Here is a 17,964-nt window from a genome sequence, read left to right on the forward strand (position 1 = left end):
TATGCTGCTTATAGCTACAAAGGCGCCTCTTTATTTCTTAAAAAAAAAAAAGACTCATTCTTCTCTAGAAAATTAATTTAAACAACAAAATATTAATGGCTGCCTTGCCTTATCAAAGAATAATCTTTAAACATACAATTCTATTTAACAAAAAATCAGCTTCCTCATTTGAACGCAAAAAATCTCTGTCTCTCTTTCCTTTCCCTTTCTTAAACTGATACTTCTGAAATGAATGCTTTGGTAGCTATATTATTGTGATCTAAAACACAAACACGACAGTGTGATGTGCTACATTTGCTAAACAAGCAAATACAGCAACATGAAGTCTTTACAATGGGTAGAATAGACAGGAATGTAACAAGATGAGAAAATAAAGTTTCTTTCTTTTAAAAAATCCTGTCAGTGATTAAATGCAATGAGTCACAATTCTTAGTAAAACAGCAAGCAAGGAGAAGCTGAGAAAAAATACAAGGGAAGGGTTAACAAAAGCATGAACTGAGATTCACATTAAAATCTTTGACAGCTTAATTGCTGTGTTGACAGAACTTGCTGTTTTGAAGCTGATGGTACTTTCCTCTTCAAACTTTTGTGCTGCATTGTAGAAGAGGCCTAAGCTCAAAGACACTCCCTCTTAATGCACCTGCTGGCAGACAGGATATGTATAGGTGGCTCAAGGAGCCCCAGGAGCAGAGATCAACTGGTCGAAGAACCATCTGAAAGATACCTGCGATTCAGAAGAAAGAGGGGTTGAAGATAGCTTGATGGACTTAGTCAAATAAAGTATGTGTTATAGTTGCTCCAAGGGCAGTTCATAAGTCACAATGAGATAGTTGAAAATATACTTTTTATTTATCCAGGGTTAAGTAAATGTGTCTGATGTGCTCAGTACAAATTCTGGGTCTCCAAAAGGTTTAGTTTAATTTTCTGCAAGACTTGTGCTGAGTTATAAGGAGCAGTAGTACTGTATACAATACTGTATACAACAGTGGTGGGATTCAATTTTTTTTACTACTGGTTCTGTGGGCGTGGCTTGGTGGGCATGACAGGGGAAGGATACTGTAAAATCTCCAGTCAGAGGTGGTATTTGTCAGTGTTCCAAACTACTGTACTTAAAATTTCCATTACCAGTTCTCCAGAACTGGTCAGAACCTGGTGAATATCACCTCTGGTATACAACAGTATACAGTGCCAATTTGTTAGCAGGGGATTCTCCAGTCAGAAATGGCAACAGAAGTTGGGTGCATATCCTTGCAATACTGTTCACAAACATAAATTCCATGTTGTTGTCTTGTACAACAAATATATGTTGTTCCTCTTTGTTGTTCATCTGGACCCAAGAGAGACAAGAATGATAAACACTGCCAAAGAACAGTGTAGAAATTCATCCTATCTTTTATCTTCCTCACTTGATTTTCCACCTGGAACTTTTTTCACAGGGTCAAGTTGCAGCCATTGCAATATCCACTTGAGCTGCTTTATGTTTGTGGGCACAACTAGGCCTCTGTAAACAAATCCTTTTTTGGTGGGCCTCTTCCCATTGTCCTCTTATCATTTTTAATATCAATATTAAATTTCATTGAACTATATTGTTTTCACAATGAATTTTAATACCCCCCTCAATTTAAATAGGGCCCTCCCCTAAAATAGTGCTAATCTAAAAGATGAGGATTTAAGAAGACTTTATAGGTAGAAAAGGATGAGACTATCAGATTTGATGACATAAGGTCTGCTAAATAATTAGCACAGTTCTTGTGATAAAATCCCCCTTTGCTCTCTGTAGTTACCATAAAATCCCCCTTTGATCTCTGTAGTTATAAGAGAGAGGTGTTTTTTTTTTAAAGGGATCCAATTTATTGTCTCCCAATCTTTCAGTTTTAGAAACTGTGTGATCAGGGAAAATCCAGAAGACTCCATGCTTTGCTTGAGGAACTGATATTTATTCTGTGCTGTTCAGATTTATTAACTACTGAATTTGCTCAACTACCTCCCTAGGAGCATTCAATAATTCACCCAAAAAACACTACAGACTTTTAAATTAAATACATACATACATACATACATACATACATACATACATACATACATACATATTTGTTCGGGTATTTTCCCACGTCATTATAGTTGTGCTTTTAAAGTTGTAGCAACGTTTTGGCAGAATCTCATCTGCCATCATCAGGCTTCTGTATTGTGTTTGTCTGTGAGTCAGACTTTTACAGTTGTTTCAGTTTTAAATTTGGGGCTAGCCTACTGCTATGCCAGATTGGTTTTTTTCTTCGTCTTGATTGGTTGGGAGTCTTGGTCTGTGTTTATTGGTCTTGGAGTTTGCTGTGTTCTGCTTGATTGCTGTTTCTAATATCTTCTGTCTGTTTTGTGTCTTTTTTTGTCTTGGTTGGCTGGCAACATTGTGTTCCTGTATTGGAGGCTTTTAGTGCAGCTTGGCTCTGAGTAAATGGATGGCTATTATTTGTTAGGAAGCTAGGTTTCATCTGGGTGCCTGGTTGGGGTGTGTTTGAGCTGCAGGTATCAGGGGGGATCTGTTTGTGCCCAGGTGTTTGCCTGGCTTGTGGTGTGGAGATTTTTTTGTTTGTGAGTGCAGGCTTCCAAATAATTGACAGTCTGGTGGAATCATCTCTTCTATTCATGCTTTCAGGTCTTTTTTCAATCTCTATGGCTTCTCTGATAATTCTGTGGCTGGGGTTTTCTATAGTGGCTAGGGTTTTGGTGCCATTGAAGTTGATGCTATGACCTGTGGCTTTCATGTGTTGGACTAGTGAGGAAGTGTGTTCCAGCTTTTTTAACTGCATTTTTGTGTTCATCCAGGCGGGTACTTCTTCTATTGGTCTGTCCAATGTATGTGGCAGGACATGATGCACAGGGGACTTCATATATGCCTTGGTTTTCCAGGTCAATTTTATCTTGGGGTTTCTAAGGATGGCTGCTATTTTTCTGTCTGTTTTGAAGGCAGTCTTGATGTGATGCCTGTGTAGTATCTTACTGATTTTGTCTGTAGTACCTCTTATGTAGGGCAGGACAGCTGTTTCATAGGTCTGTTCATCTTCTAGGTCTCCATTATGTCTCAGTGTGTTTTTGTGGATCAAGCTGGTGATTTTGCTTTTGTGGAAGCCGTTGGCTGTCAGTACTTTAGTCAGGGTGCATAGTTCAGCCTTTATGTGTGTCTTGTCTGCCAGGCGTTCTGGCGATTAGTGTTTTGGCCATGGAGTTTATCTGTGCTGGGTGGTGGTGGGATTGGGCGTTGAGGTAGCGGTTGGTGTGTGTTTTCTTTGGTATATGGTGTGTGCCATCTGTTTTTTTGTAGATTAGTACATCTAAGAATGGTAGTTATTTGTTTGTTTTCATTTCCATGGTGAACTTGATTTTGGGGTGTGCTCTGTTTAGGTGTGTTAGGAAATTGTTTAGGTTTTCTTTTCCATGGGGCCAAATCACAAATGTGTCATCGATGTATCTTAACCATAGTTTGGGTTTGTGGGTGGCGTTAGCCAGGGCTCTGGATTCGAATTCTTCCATGAACAGGTTAGCAATGACGGGTGACAGTGGTGATCCCATAGGGGGGATTATTCCCCAACAGGAGAATAAATGCACACACATATATAATTACCACTGTTAATTCTCAATAGCTTCTTTCAAGAAACATTTGTTTTCCTGATTTTATTTTGTTCCTTTGCTTACTGAGAAAAGACAAGTATCAGCCAGATTTCATTAGACAGAGGCTTTCCTGTTGTTGTAAGTTCCAATCCTAACTCAAGAGAACTAGTGGCAAAATTATTTTTTTATATCCCTATGTTTAACTCCATTTAATTCCTAGCTAAAATGAAACAAATCACTTCCATAAACCTGTTCAGATGTTAAAGAGAAATAATCTAAAGATTGGTAGGAAAAGGAATGATTTCCTAGTGGTATTTCTATGACATTTCCATATGAACTTGATAAATAAATCATAGTTGTTTTTTTAAATGAATGTTTTATATATTCATTGGTTTTTTTGAATTAATTGTTATAAAATAACTTATTTTGTGAGATGGATGGCCATGCCATTTGATAAATAAATATTTCTCAAATTCAAATTCAAACTGTTTTTCAAGACTCCTGCTTTGATCCCGACAGCTGTGACTCAGATCAGTTCAGTTTCGGATTGAGGACTCATCAGAACCTGATGCATAATCCAGTTTAGTCTTCTGTTCATTCCAAGTTTTGAACTCTTCTGGGAACAGGTACTTGGGAAAGTGTCTTGGCAGAAACTATTAGAATATTGGCAGTGTGATGTGTGAGTGGGTGCTTCTTCAAAAACCTGCAAGGCCTGTATGACTAGAGTTCACAAGGTTTTCAAAATTAAAAGTGCCTATTGACACCCCCAAATGATTAATTGATTATCTACCTCAGCTCTTCCACCAGCTGATTATAATGTGCATGTAGGATGGGATTGTCCCCCATCTATTTCATGACCTTGTCCCTGAGGGATCACTGAGTCATTTTAAATCTGCCCCACCAACTGATTGTATTAGTCCCGGAGAAACCTATTTTCCCACCCCACAGAGAAATGTATGTTATAGAAGTCCTTGACTGGGAAATTTCTATGTCAAAAAATGAAAGCAATCTTTGGGAAAAGATTCTCAGGCAGTTTAAATATAGCAACTATGTGAATTCGAGTAAAATATGTAGCAATATTCAATATTTTAGGAGACACTTTAAATGTAGATTATTAAAAGGTTCTACAGTATTTTAATCAGATTCCAAACAAAAGAAGTAGCAAATTTGAATAGTTAATGAAGTGTATCAGGTTCAGTTTTTGGTGATCACATGGCCAAATGCTTGCCATTTTGATCTGATTTTAATAATAACCTATAGCTATTCCAGTAATATCCAATACTCTTTTAAATCCCATTGTTTTTCCTTCTTCTACTTCCCTAAAACCTTGCCAAACAAATATATTTTCTAGTCTATCATTGTCTTGCTTCACTTGAACCTTATCCTAATAATGTAGACCATAAAAATGATTGATGCTTATTGGAGGTTTAACAGATTAACAGAATTAGAAGGGAACAGAATTAGAAGGTCATCTAGTCCAACCCCCCATCCAAGCAGACCCTATACCATTTTTGACAGATGGCAGTCCAATCTCTTCTTGAAAGCTTCCAGTGATGAAGCTCCCACAACTTCTGAAGGCAAGCTGTTCCATTGATTGATTGCTCTCACTGTCAGAAAATTTCTCCTTATTTCCAGGTTGAATCTCTCCTTGTTCAGTTTCCATCCATTATTCCTTGTCTGGCTTTCAGGTGCTTTAGAAAATAGCTTGACCCCCTCCTCTCTGTGACAGCCCCTCAAATATTGGAATACTGCTATCATATTTCCCCTGGACCTTCTCTTCACTAGTATAACCATGCCCAGTTCCTGCAACCATTCATTGTATGTTTTAGTCTCCAGTGCCCTATTGATCCAAACATTCCTATTTAGCTTCCGCTTCCATTGTTTACAATAGCTTTTTCCCATCCTGGTACCTTTGGTCATCCTTCCTGGGAATTTTGGGAGTTGTAGTCCCAACATTTTTGTGGTTGCCAGGTTAAAGAGTATAGGAGGAACTATAATATAGGGATGGCACTAAACTCTTGGCCATTGGATCATGACATTATGGGAATTGTAGTCAAACATACCTGGAAGTGTCAGGTTCAAGAAAGTGACTTATTGTCTTCTGTATATCATCTTCTAGAAAGATGACCTGTGTAAGACTGACAAGATGCCAAATACATTACCAATCAGTTCTTTTTTAAAAAAATCAATGATGTAAACAGAACACCACAGTATTCTTTCCTACCACTTTGTCACTGAACAATGGGTGAATAAGGGATAAACACCAGTGTAATTTAGTGATCAAAAGAACTAGACTAGAAACTGTCTTAGCGACAAAGCCAGCTGTATAACTTTGATACAAACCCCCTCTCCATCCTAGGACTTGTCTGTGTAGATGCTAGAAATGAAGATTGACTCTAAAGCACACAAAAAAGAAAACCATATTTAGTGCAATGAAATAATGATATTTGACAAATACGGGAAAATAAAATGAGGGGTAGCTGATTAATTTATGAGTTAGCAAAGTCCTCCCTCCCTCCCTCCCTCCCTCCCTCCCTCCCTCCCTTCCTTCCTTCCTTCCTTCCATCCTCCCATCCATCCATCCATCCATCCATCCATCCATCCCAACAATGAATCTTGCCTGAACTTAAAAGTTCAGTAGAGTTGGGGCTTTTAAATGGGATACTTTAGGGCATTTTCTTAACCTATCCAACTTTAGGATGGGTGGACCTGTCCATAATGTTGCCTAAGAAATTCTAGGAGTTGCCATCCACACATCTTAAAGTTACTAAGATTGTGAAACACTTTTCTAGGGAATCCCAGGGCAGCAGGCTAGACTGGGAAGTTGAAAACGTTGCAAGAAAAGGCAATGGCAAAACTTTTCCAAGGAAAATGGAAGTCAGACTTGATTTAGGAGCCTCTTTTCCTTTTTAACTTTCTTCCATCTTGTATAAGCCAATAAGCTTTCTTTCCTGGATCACTGAAATCTTAATATGGTATCAGGTGTCTCATATATATGTGTCTCGAGTATCAGAATGTACTATCCTGGATATAGAAAATTGAAGTTTTTCAATTACATGCTGATAGAGTGTTCTTATGGTAGTTTTAAATAGATTAATTGTAGAGAGCAGAAGTCAATTATAACCTTAATGTGTGGACACAGATTAGAACTCGTATTCCAGAGTATATGGGAGAATTTATATTGGAGCCAAAGAGTGAGGAAAAAACATCTAGAATACATCTATGTGTTTGGGTATAATTTATGCATATTATTTTTGAGTAGATGTATGCCAGATATGGTGTACGCGACTTAAAGTGCTAGTGTGTTTATTCTCTGTTATAGTATTTTTCCCTTTGAGAAAAGAATATGAGATATAGCTGAATCCATTTTCTCATCAATTTAAACAGGAACAGGAACTAACTGGAATTGGTATTAGGAGTCAACTGTCAACTGTCCTAGGAAAATGAAACAAACAAGAAACAATTCCTTAGAAAAAATATGATTTCAAGGCAATTGTATGGTGAATCATTCACAGGTCTTTCCTCCCCTCCCGTCTCCTTCCCTACTTCCCCTCCCCCCTCCTTTTTCTTTTTGCCTTTGGTAAGGATTTGAGCTTTTTATTTTTACTGGTCCAAATAAATCAATTAAGTAATTTGTAAATATCCATACTTACATTTGTCTGGCTCAGTTTCCCGCTTTAAAAGGAAAAACAAATGCTTCCAGTAAATTTAAAGGCAGAAAATAAGGGCATTTCTTGTCATTTGGTTGTGACAATATTACCATATGAAAAAATCTATTCTATGTACAGATTTTTGGGTTACTTTGAAGACAAGCCAAACAACATACTGTATATCACAACAGTTCATTTTCAAGCTAAATAAAATAATGAACTGCGCACAACTGTGGTAAGTATATATTTGATATTATCATATACTGTATATTTGGTATATCTCAGCAGGCACTAGCACCGAGCCACCAGAAGCTGAGGTTAATTTATGTTTCTTTGATAGTTGAGGCTTTCACATCTTGCTGTTCTACTTTAGGACATTAGCTGTCACTGCTGGTGGCCAAATATATTAATTAATTAATATTATTCTATTTATCCACATTTTATGGTTTTTCTCTTCTAGTTATATCCAGTTTTGCAGACCACATCAATTCTTTGAATGTAGCCATTGGCACGCCCCAGAAGACACGGTGCAAGCTTTAGTCCCAAAATGTTACTTAATCTTAATAAATTCTAGGGCAATTTTAGAAGTGTAATCTCATGGCTAATAAATGATTAAAATAGATCCTTTAAAGCTGTGTTGAGAACAGAAGCACAGCTCATCTTTTGTGTTTCTAATCTTTGCTTTCAGCCCACTAGACTATCAAGCTATTAGGCAGAAAAGTTTGTTATCCCTCTTCAGTGCATAGCATGGATTATGTTCAAGATCAAACATGACAGCTCAGCATCTTCCTGAATGTACTTCATTTTCCCAAGTGATAGAGACAATGGGATGGGAATAAAGCAGATAAATGCAAGAATTGCTAGGATCACAGATGTAGATTTTCTACCTACATTCTATTAGTCAAGCTATAAACAGTCAAACAATAATTACTGTCAATGTATGTTTCCCAAGCATCACTTTTAATAACTGATTTCTCATCAAGAATATCCTCTTTTGAACCTAGAAATGACCAGCTAAAAGAGGCCACAACAGTCCACAGAAGAAGAAACAGGGTGTAAACTCGCAAGATTTGTTTTTCCATGTACATGTATACATCCAAACTAGACTGTGTTGTTTCTCTGTGTCATGTAATATATGTGAGTACGTGTACAATCATGTATGTTTGTATGTATGCATTATGTGTGTATGTATGTGTGTATGTATGTATCTATTTATTTTGTCATGTTTATATAGTGCATATTGGTGGTGGTGACTTTTTGAGAGCTGTATGCAACGAAAAATTATTTTAATGTTTGCTGATTAATGTACATTTAAAGTGACAATAAAGTTATTCTAAGCATGCTTATATATTTCACCAACTTTGGGAATATATTTAAGCTAACATAAGTTTATGTTAATATCGATTAGGAGGGCATCAGATACCTAAATAAAGAAGAATATAAACAGGATGAAAAGGCAATCAGTTGTTTACTAACAGATCTTAACTTATTACATCTATACAATAAATTATTGTTTCCCTTCAAAATATTGATTCAGAGTGCTATAAAATGGAATATCTATAACAAATTGCCTTTCATTCAAAGCTTCTTTACTATTTTCTCCCTTTCTCCCTGATTCCATTAGAGATGGATTAAAATGGATTAAATTGACAGACATTGTCCCAAGAGCCAAAAATGAATTTATTTTAAAACAGCTTCATGTGTATAAATCTATCAAATAATCTATCTAATGAATGTGTAATACAATCTCTTCCAAGATTCTAGTACAAATCCAGTTATGTTACTGGAAGCTAAATAAACCTTTTAGATCTGGCTTTAAATCTACCCTCTTCATGAAGATTCTAAAATGGGATTGGGGGAAAATAAATAATTTTCCAGCTTTCATGGCTGGATGTAGACTTGATTCATTTCAGAACCTTCACCAACAAAATTAAGGACTGTATGCATCTTTGAGTTTGGTCAGTCCATTTTAACATAAATTTCATAGATTCACTATTCCTAAAATCTTAATCTAAGGACAAATTTCTAGGACAGCGTATTGCAACTTTGGTACCTCTGTGGCATTGCCCAGCCACCATAGTCATTTTAAAAGGTGAAATCCTGATTGTACAGGACAACTAACTTGAGGGAAGAATCAAGTTGTTTTAGGGATCTCAAAGGCATATTCTGGGATCTATTTGGATTCCAAGTCATCAGGAAGACTTCTAAAACAGATTGTTTGCATGCATGCAACTCCATTATCAAAAAGGAAGGAAAAGGTTCTTTTATTATCCTGCAACCAATATATCTTCCCCACCAGAATTCAGTGAAATTCTTTTCTGTTTGTTTTATTACAATATCCCCGGAGGTACAGTATCTGGGTTGGACCATTAAACTGTTATTAAAGATAACTCAATCACCTAAAGATTTATCCTAGTAAATAACTTGTTCTAGGCAAGCACCACTACAAACAACTTCCAATAATTTGCTGTCAATAGCAGCTAATCACTACCCCTAAATTTCAGGCTGCTTGACCTCATCCTATAGCGTGAAATGTTCATTGTACAAAACCTACCACATTTAATTGCAAACACAGTTCTAAAAAGGACATGTGGAAAAGGTCACATCATGAAGTCTTTGAAGGATTTTGAATGATCTGCTTATTCCCACAGGAGATTTAAGCAACGAAGCTCATTCGGTACATGGCCAGCAAAACCCAATATAACTTTATCTGGCTTCACAATAAAGTATGCGCCCAAAGGAATGTGATTATATTAAATTATACTGAAGTTCCACTTCAGTCAGGATGCTGCCAGAATAAAATAAACAATAGTCATTAGAACACAAAAGTGGAAACACTTAAAGCACTTTACGATGACAAATTATTTGAACTCGGCTTCAGAGGAATTATATGTCATCTTTCATTGGTGCTGAAAGATGCATCAAAGAAGAAGAAGAAGAGAGAATGCATTCATAGATACTTATTCTCATTGCCAAAAAGGATGAGGGAGAACCTGTTGCTCCTGAGAAGCCACAACTCTTGACAGCTTCAACTATCATGGTAGAGAAGAAGGAATTCTGGGAGTTGTAGTTTAATAATATCTGGAATCTGAATTTTCATGTCTACCCCTGATTTAGGTCAAGTAATTTTTCTTAGATAACCAAAGAATTCTATTTAATTTAAGATAGCAAAATGTGTGCTGGGATGATCACAAAAACTGCAGACGAAAAACATGGCAAGCTATAGGGAAAACTCTGTATTTGGGGTAGATTTAAAAAAACTTAAATGAGACAAATAGAACAATATGTTCAACATATGATGATAGCTCTAATTTGGACTAGAAGCTGTACATGTTGAAGTAAGCATTTTAATTCTAGGAATTTTATTTTTGGACATCAGCTTTGTCCTGTTGTGCCATTTTGTTTGCCACATATACACACATACACAAAAGAATTAGCAACCTCCATCTACAATTGCCTGCTTGATTCTTCAAAAGGTACCCTGACTGCCACAAAAATAAAAATTGATGAACTCTCATAAGATATCAAAATCCTGCAAGATTTTCTACAAGAACACTAACATCTTGCATGATTGCATGTGCACAGCTTAACACTGTGATACTTTCATAACAATAACTCAGATGGTTTCACATGTTGACATCTCATTAGATTCTCAGTAATTTTTTTGTGGGGGTGAAGGTGACCGGAGAGGAATGGCAGGAATACTCTCACAGCTGATCTAAAAGGGATCTCATCCAATGTTAGATTAATAGAATTGATATCCCAGAATTACAAAGGGATTATAAAACTCATTTGGTAAGAGCATCTGCCTCAAACTTCTGTCATATCAGAGATGAGGATTTGTTCAGATAATCCTCATTTCCAAATTCAGGAATTAACAAGGTGAGGACAACATTTTGGAGAAATCTCACCACAGCCTTTTGCTCTGGCATGCCGACAGCTGTGCTTGCTATTACTCCCTCCTCTTCCTCCCTCCCTCTTTCTCTCTTTTGTTCCTTCTCTGTAAGTAATAAGTAGTAAGATACCAGCTAGTACTTATTGAAGTATCTATCTATCTATCTATCTATCTATCTATCTATCTATCTATCTATCTATCTATCTATCTATCATCTATCTATCTATCTATCTATCTATCTATCTATCTATCTATCTATCTATCTATCCACCTACCTACCTACCTATCTCTATCTATCATCTATCTATCTATCTATCTATCTATCTATCTATCTATCTATCTATCTATCTATCTATCTATCTATCTATCATCTATCTATCATCATCCATTATCTCCTCTGTTAATACCTGTCAAAGGAATGAATTGAATCTGTGGGCTCCAAGCAGCTAATATCTATATCAAAATATTAATGGATTAGGAAATTGTGTGTCAGAATTGTTACTTGGACATGAAACTCCCTGAGTTATTCTTGTCCAGGTCATTACTTTTCTGGATGACTAACTTAACAGGGTTGTAATAAGTAAAAGTATTTAAGAATCAGCATGACTTTGACTGTTATCACCTAGGGAGACAGGTAGGGCAAAAATGTGTTAAATACGTATCATATTTATTTATCCTAAATAGACATGTAGCTCAAAGAGGATTACATCAAATGTGAAGGGAGCCAATCCACCTTTTGGCTAAACTGTCCCTGAACAACGCTCTGTGTGAAACTAGCACCTTCCCTTCCTTTTTCCTGGTCAGGTATAATTGGACTCTGTTTACAGTGAATCAAGAGCTCCATTGTAAAAGATGACGGGATCCAACTGGGAAGAAAATGCTAGCATTATTTGTCAGGTCTTTGGTGCATTGTTTCCTGGCGTATACTCACCTCAAAGAACTGGATGGAGTCCAACCAAACCTCAATCCTGCTGTACCATTTTTAAAGAAGAGATGCTTGTTTACAGACAAAAGGTAAAGGGGGAGAGAACAATCCACTTATCCCTTTTCACCCCCCACACCTGTGACCTTCACTTCCCAATAATACGCAAGTTAAGTAACATGAATAATCTGACACTAGCGATACATATAAGGAAGCTAAGAATAAGATTGGGAAACGACCTTCCCTGGCGCACCCATATTTAGCTTTCATGCCTTTGAATGGAATCTTACCAACCAGCCTCAGAGGCAGAGGGGAAGAAGTAAGGTCAAATAAACATGGTGGATTGCTACCATATACCCTGACTGTATATAAGAAAGTTAAGGAGGGTCTAAATCAGTGTTTCTCAACCTTTGAATAGCTTTGCTGACATAGAATTCTGGGTGTTGAAGTCCACACTCCTTAAAGCCACAGAGTTGAGAAGCCTTGGTCTAATACCAATCTTTGTTTCAGATATCTTTTGCCCACTTTTTCCTGTATCTAAATGAAAATGCTTCTGAGCTGAATATTCAAGGAAGGCCCAAAAAAGTTTAGGAACAGCTAAAGGAACAGCTGAGGAAAGGAAAGACAAAGAAACTATTAAATAGGGAAGTAATAAAAGGACAAAGAAAGAGCATCCAAATTTTACACACCTCGTTCATTTCTTCTTGTTGGGAATAATATTTTTATTCATAAACATGTCTTTCTCCCACCCCCAAAGGAATTTATTTAATACATTTAAATGGCTGTCCATCTCATATACCTGACTCTGAGGGCCCCTTGTCAGTCAACAGGAGTGCTGAGTTACCACCAACTTATCAGGAGCTGAGGACTTGGCAAATCAAGGAAACAATAGCCAATGATGTAATAACCAGTCATCAACACTCCAATCAATAATTAAAAAGCCACACACAACAAGGCGCCACATAAGTTCTATGCATAGCCCAAAGCCACATTCTGGTGTGAGAGAAGTTCCCTGAGGATGGGCTCCAACACAAGTCTAAAAGCTTAGAAGACTAAACCTCTGGTCCCAATAACTAACCCAGATTGGATCCGAAAACAGAATAAAAACACAACCAAAACGATCAACTTAAATAACATAAAATATCAGCTGAGAACATTCACAACATCTCAAGGTCAATGTAGCAAACTGGAATGGGCTCACAGTTACAATTAGGGCCACAGATTCTGATGGCCCAGCCAAGTATTGTATGCCTTGCAAGAGTCCAGCAGAGTTGGGGCAATGATCTCAGGAGGGAAGATGTTTCAAACAGCAGGCACCACAAGCAGTTTTGTCAATGATTTTTTGAAAATCCATGGCTGATAGAATGATCCAAACTTTTGAAAAGGTGCTTTGATATGAAACATCCATATATCTTTTGGTCTCTGAGACTTTCATATGACAGCTCTAGATGCTGGAAAGCACATGTCCCTGCACATGTGCGCAGGCAGAAAAATTGTGTTCCTCTCATCCCAAAGAAAAGAATGTCATTTCCTTTATGGCATAAAGCAATTCCTTATAGTGAAAAACTGCCTTGCATAGAACCAATAGCTAGGAGATTTTGGAAATACGGGGATTGACATGAAGAGAGGATCTTCTCATATGGCTGCCATTTTATCAACACGGATTCATATATTTTTGAACTGATGAAAGTTAGAAATCACATTTGTATCAACTCTTTCTTCTAGAACAGGGCTGTCAAACCTGCGGCTTGCAGCCCACAAACCTGTTGTGGCCATGGCCATGCCCAGTTTAGCAAAGGGAGAAAAAATCATGACAAATCATGTGACGCTGCCATGATGACATGAGTTTGACACTGCTGCTGCAGCGGTGGGATTCAAATTTTTTTACTACCAGTTCTGTGGCAGGGGAAGGATACTGTAAAACCTCCAGTCAGAGGTGGTATTTGCCGGTTCTCCAAACTACTCAAAATTTCTGCTACCGGTTCTCCAGAACTGGTCAGAACGTACTGCTCTACATATATCCAGAAACAGTTTGAAATCCAGAGCTGATACTATATTTAAATCCCATGGCCTTCAAAATTCTCAAAATCCTCCTCTCTGTGGTAATGAAATTAGAGAAATTAAAGAAATTTCATCCCTTTTTCCCCACCAGGGAGAAGAGAAGCTCTCCAATATTTCTCAGTGGCAGAGCTCAGGGTCTTCTGTCCCAGTGCAGAATTAATAGCTCACAATTTCCCTGATTCTTTTCACTGATGATGTAAAGCTATTCAACACCACTGACAATGCTGCTACCCTTCAAAAAGACTGTGTGTCAGAATGGTCAAACAAATGGCAACTTCAAATCTCAACAAATAAATGCTCTATCTTACATATTGGCAAAAAAAATCAAAAAATAAAATACAAGCTGAATCGTGAAGACATTGCTGATGACAAAAACTTTGTCAAGGACCTTGGAGTACTCATCTCAAATGATCTAAGTGCTAGAGCCCACTGTAACTACATAGCCAAAAAGGCATTAAGAGTTGTTAACCTAATCCTGCGTAGCTTTTTCTCCAGTAATATCACTCTACTAACTAGAGCATATAAAACATTTGCTAGACCAATACTTGACTACAGCTCATCAGTCTAGAACCCGCATTACATATCTGATATTAATACAATTGAGAAAGTCCAGAAATATTTTACAAGAAGAATCCTCCACTCCTCTACTCATAGCAGAATACCTTATGCCACCAGACTTGAAATTTTAGACTGAGACAACCTAGAACTACGCCGCCTTTGGTTCGATCTAAGTATAGTATATAAAATTATATATTGCAATGTCCTACCTATCAATGAATACTTCAGCTTCAACCAAAACAATACAAGAGCACTAAATAGATACAAACTAAAGATAAACCGCACCAAACTTGACTGCAGGAAATACGACTTCAGCAACAGAGTAATCAGTGTCTGGAATACTCTACCTGACTCTGTGGTTTCTTCCCCAAACCCCAAAAACTTTAACCTTAGACTGTCTACTATTGACCTCACCCCTTTCCTAAGAGGTCTGTAGGGGGCATGCATAAGCGCACCAAAACGTGTCTGCCGTCCCTGTCCTATTGTTTCTTTTTTTTCTTATTCGTATCCATTTCATGTATTTATAACCATGTTCATACTTATACATGTTATCTAACAATTGTTTGACAAAATAAATAAATAAATATATTTAACATAATTCCAAGCATTAACCACATAAGGAACTCAGCAAATATAGGGCAAATGACTGGAGCCACAAAAAGTGAGAAAATTCTGTAAAGCAGGCTTGTTTACTAGACAGGGTGGAAAGTGACACAAAAAGAGAAACATTTTAAGATTTATTTTTTTCAAAAAAGAGTTTTCAGAAATTTCATCATAACTGACCTTATTGTGTTATAATTGCTTTTAAGAGAAAAACTGTGATATTAAAAAAAAACAATAAACAGTGTTTAATGATCCTTCATACTATGTCTGTATAGGAGTTGCTTAAACTCTGGATCAATTCAGTTCAGGATTTAGTTAAATTAAAGTAGATTCAGATTACTTTACTGGTTTACTTCAGAATGCAGTTGTTAAAACTACATTCCCCGTCAATCAATATTGCTTGTGTTAATTTCAGCTGGCTGTATTTTCCACAGAAGTAAACTATGTTTATGTTTATTTCTTGGATGACTAAACTATCCAGAAATAATCCAGAAGTTTGGAATATTTTCTAGGCAAGATCCTGGTGACCTACCCCTTGTGTGTCATTGTGAATTGATAATAACATAGTGTTTCAGGTGTTGTTAATATAAAGTATGGGCCTTCCCAGATCTAGTCAGATAACATCTCCAAGAATCTGTAAGAATCCCCAGTGGAAGCACCTGCCACAATTCACAATTTTCTTTATGTTAATTCTAGATTTCTAACAGATTTCTAATCTCAGTCCTCTCTCTCTAAAACTACATGACTATATGGACCACACAAGCAGTTTCCCATTGTTCATAACCTACTTGCATGCATCACGTAATCTTCTCAGAACACCTTGCTATTTATCCCAAGTTCATCTTAATTAGATTGGTCATGTGATCCAAAGTTGAAACTATTTTTTAACTTAGTGTCTTGAGACTTCAATGTCATCAATTATCTTTCAAGGGCTTGTACACACCAGTTGCCTTCCCAGGAGACTCTCCTTCTCCCCTTCTCTTTCATACCACACCTTTAAGGCTGTGGCAACCATTTATTACTTCTTAATCAACTGTCTGGGGTGTTTACTCATTGCTGATCAATGCAAGGCACTCCTTTCTCCCCCAGGGCTAAGTACATTTCCTTTAGACTTCTCTACTCAAACCCAAGGAACAAGAAGCAGGGGTGGGAACGAAACCCAAGTCTTCTGCATGACAATGCAAAGTATTATAACCTGGGGCTTAACACTGACTTCCTTCTCCTTACCAGCCCCTTTTTCTACCCAAGAAGAAGACAAGAAAGGCATACCTAATGCATAAGATTTTAAGGATTAATAAGATGCTGTTCTTAGGGTTTGGATCCCTGCTTGTTTCCAAGAAGACAATGCAAATTCCATCCAATTATGTTTGGGATAAGATTTTGCAGTAGATTGTTGCTCTTTCTTGACTGCCTGAAAAAAAGAGTGAGAATTGACTTAAAAGTAGATCTGAACAGTCTTCAGATCAGTCCACGTCATTTTTCAAAACTGTGTCTAAGCTGAACTAGATAACCTTATTCTTGAGGCTGAGTATAATGGGGCTTAATCCCACTGACCTTTTGGACAGGAAGAAAGCTAGTATAAGCTTGCTGCTTGAGTAGACACAAATCAACTTTATAGGCAAAAAAAACCCCATCCTTTTTTCTTCATGGGGTTCTTTGAAATGCTGATAGTAACACATAATTAATGAAAGGTTGCCCTATTGGACCTGATAAGGGAGAAAAAAAATAAAACATTTATTTGAAAAACGTAATGTATGAACAAATTCTACCACTTGTTCCTGACAATGAGTGAGTTAATCTTCTTTGAGTGGCTCCAAAAACTGTAGTTGGCTGAATGCAGTTTCAGGAGATATATTACAGATTCTTTCAGAACTTTACTGTTCTTTCTGCAATTCCATTTCCCTCCTGCCTGCATAATGATGAACATTTTCTAATACTTTTTATGCACGACAGCTTCGCTGTTATCAGACTCGGAAAGAAAGATATTTACTCTGCATTTCTGAGTTTTAAAGTTAAATATGACCTCTTGAGTTCAACTGGGTCAGGGATTACACTGACCTATTCAAATATTACATGACTTTATCAGCACTTTATGTAAGCCTCAGAGTAGATATTTTTATATGCGTTCTTTACATCAACCCCTTCCTTCTTATCAGTCAGTGTCACAGATATGGAAATTATTTTTGTTGGCATTAGCTTGTTCTCTCTCTTTAGTTCAATGGTGACCCTCTTGCCTTGGTCCCTTTTCCTGTATGCTCAAATTCATCCCAATGGCTTCACCATATCTCATCTTGAAAATAAGCATGGATGCTTAAGTTACAATGAAAGCATTCAACGATGTTCAAGAAGCTTGTAAAAACAATTTATCTGATTTTATAAAAGACTTCAGATCAAAGATTCCAAATCAGGGAATTTGACAATTTGGGTTTATATCTTGTTCCCTTTGATATTCAAGGTGAGTTTTCAGGATCTGAAATAAGATTTTTCCCTAAACCTTGAGATAAACTTCATCACTGAGCTCCATCACTGAGCTACAGTCCTTCATGGCTCAGTATAAAAATAGTACATCAAACTGTCCTGGAAGTTGGCAGAAACAGATTGAAAAGATTTTACTGGAAGTCCCATAGAATAGTTATTGATTTATCCTAGCTGTAAATTATCTATTTGATAAA

The sequence above is a fragment of the Notechis scutatus genome, chromosome 3 (genome assembly GCF_049901735.1).
Source record: "Notechis scutatus isolate UNSWTSFEM ecotype Mainland chromosome 3, rNotScu1.2, whole genome shotgun sequence".
NCBI lineage: Eukaryota > Metazoa > Chordata > Lepidosauria > Squamata > Elapidae > Notechis > Notechis scutatus.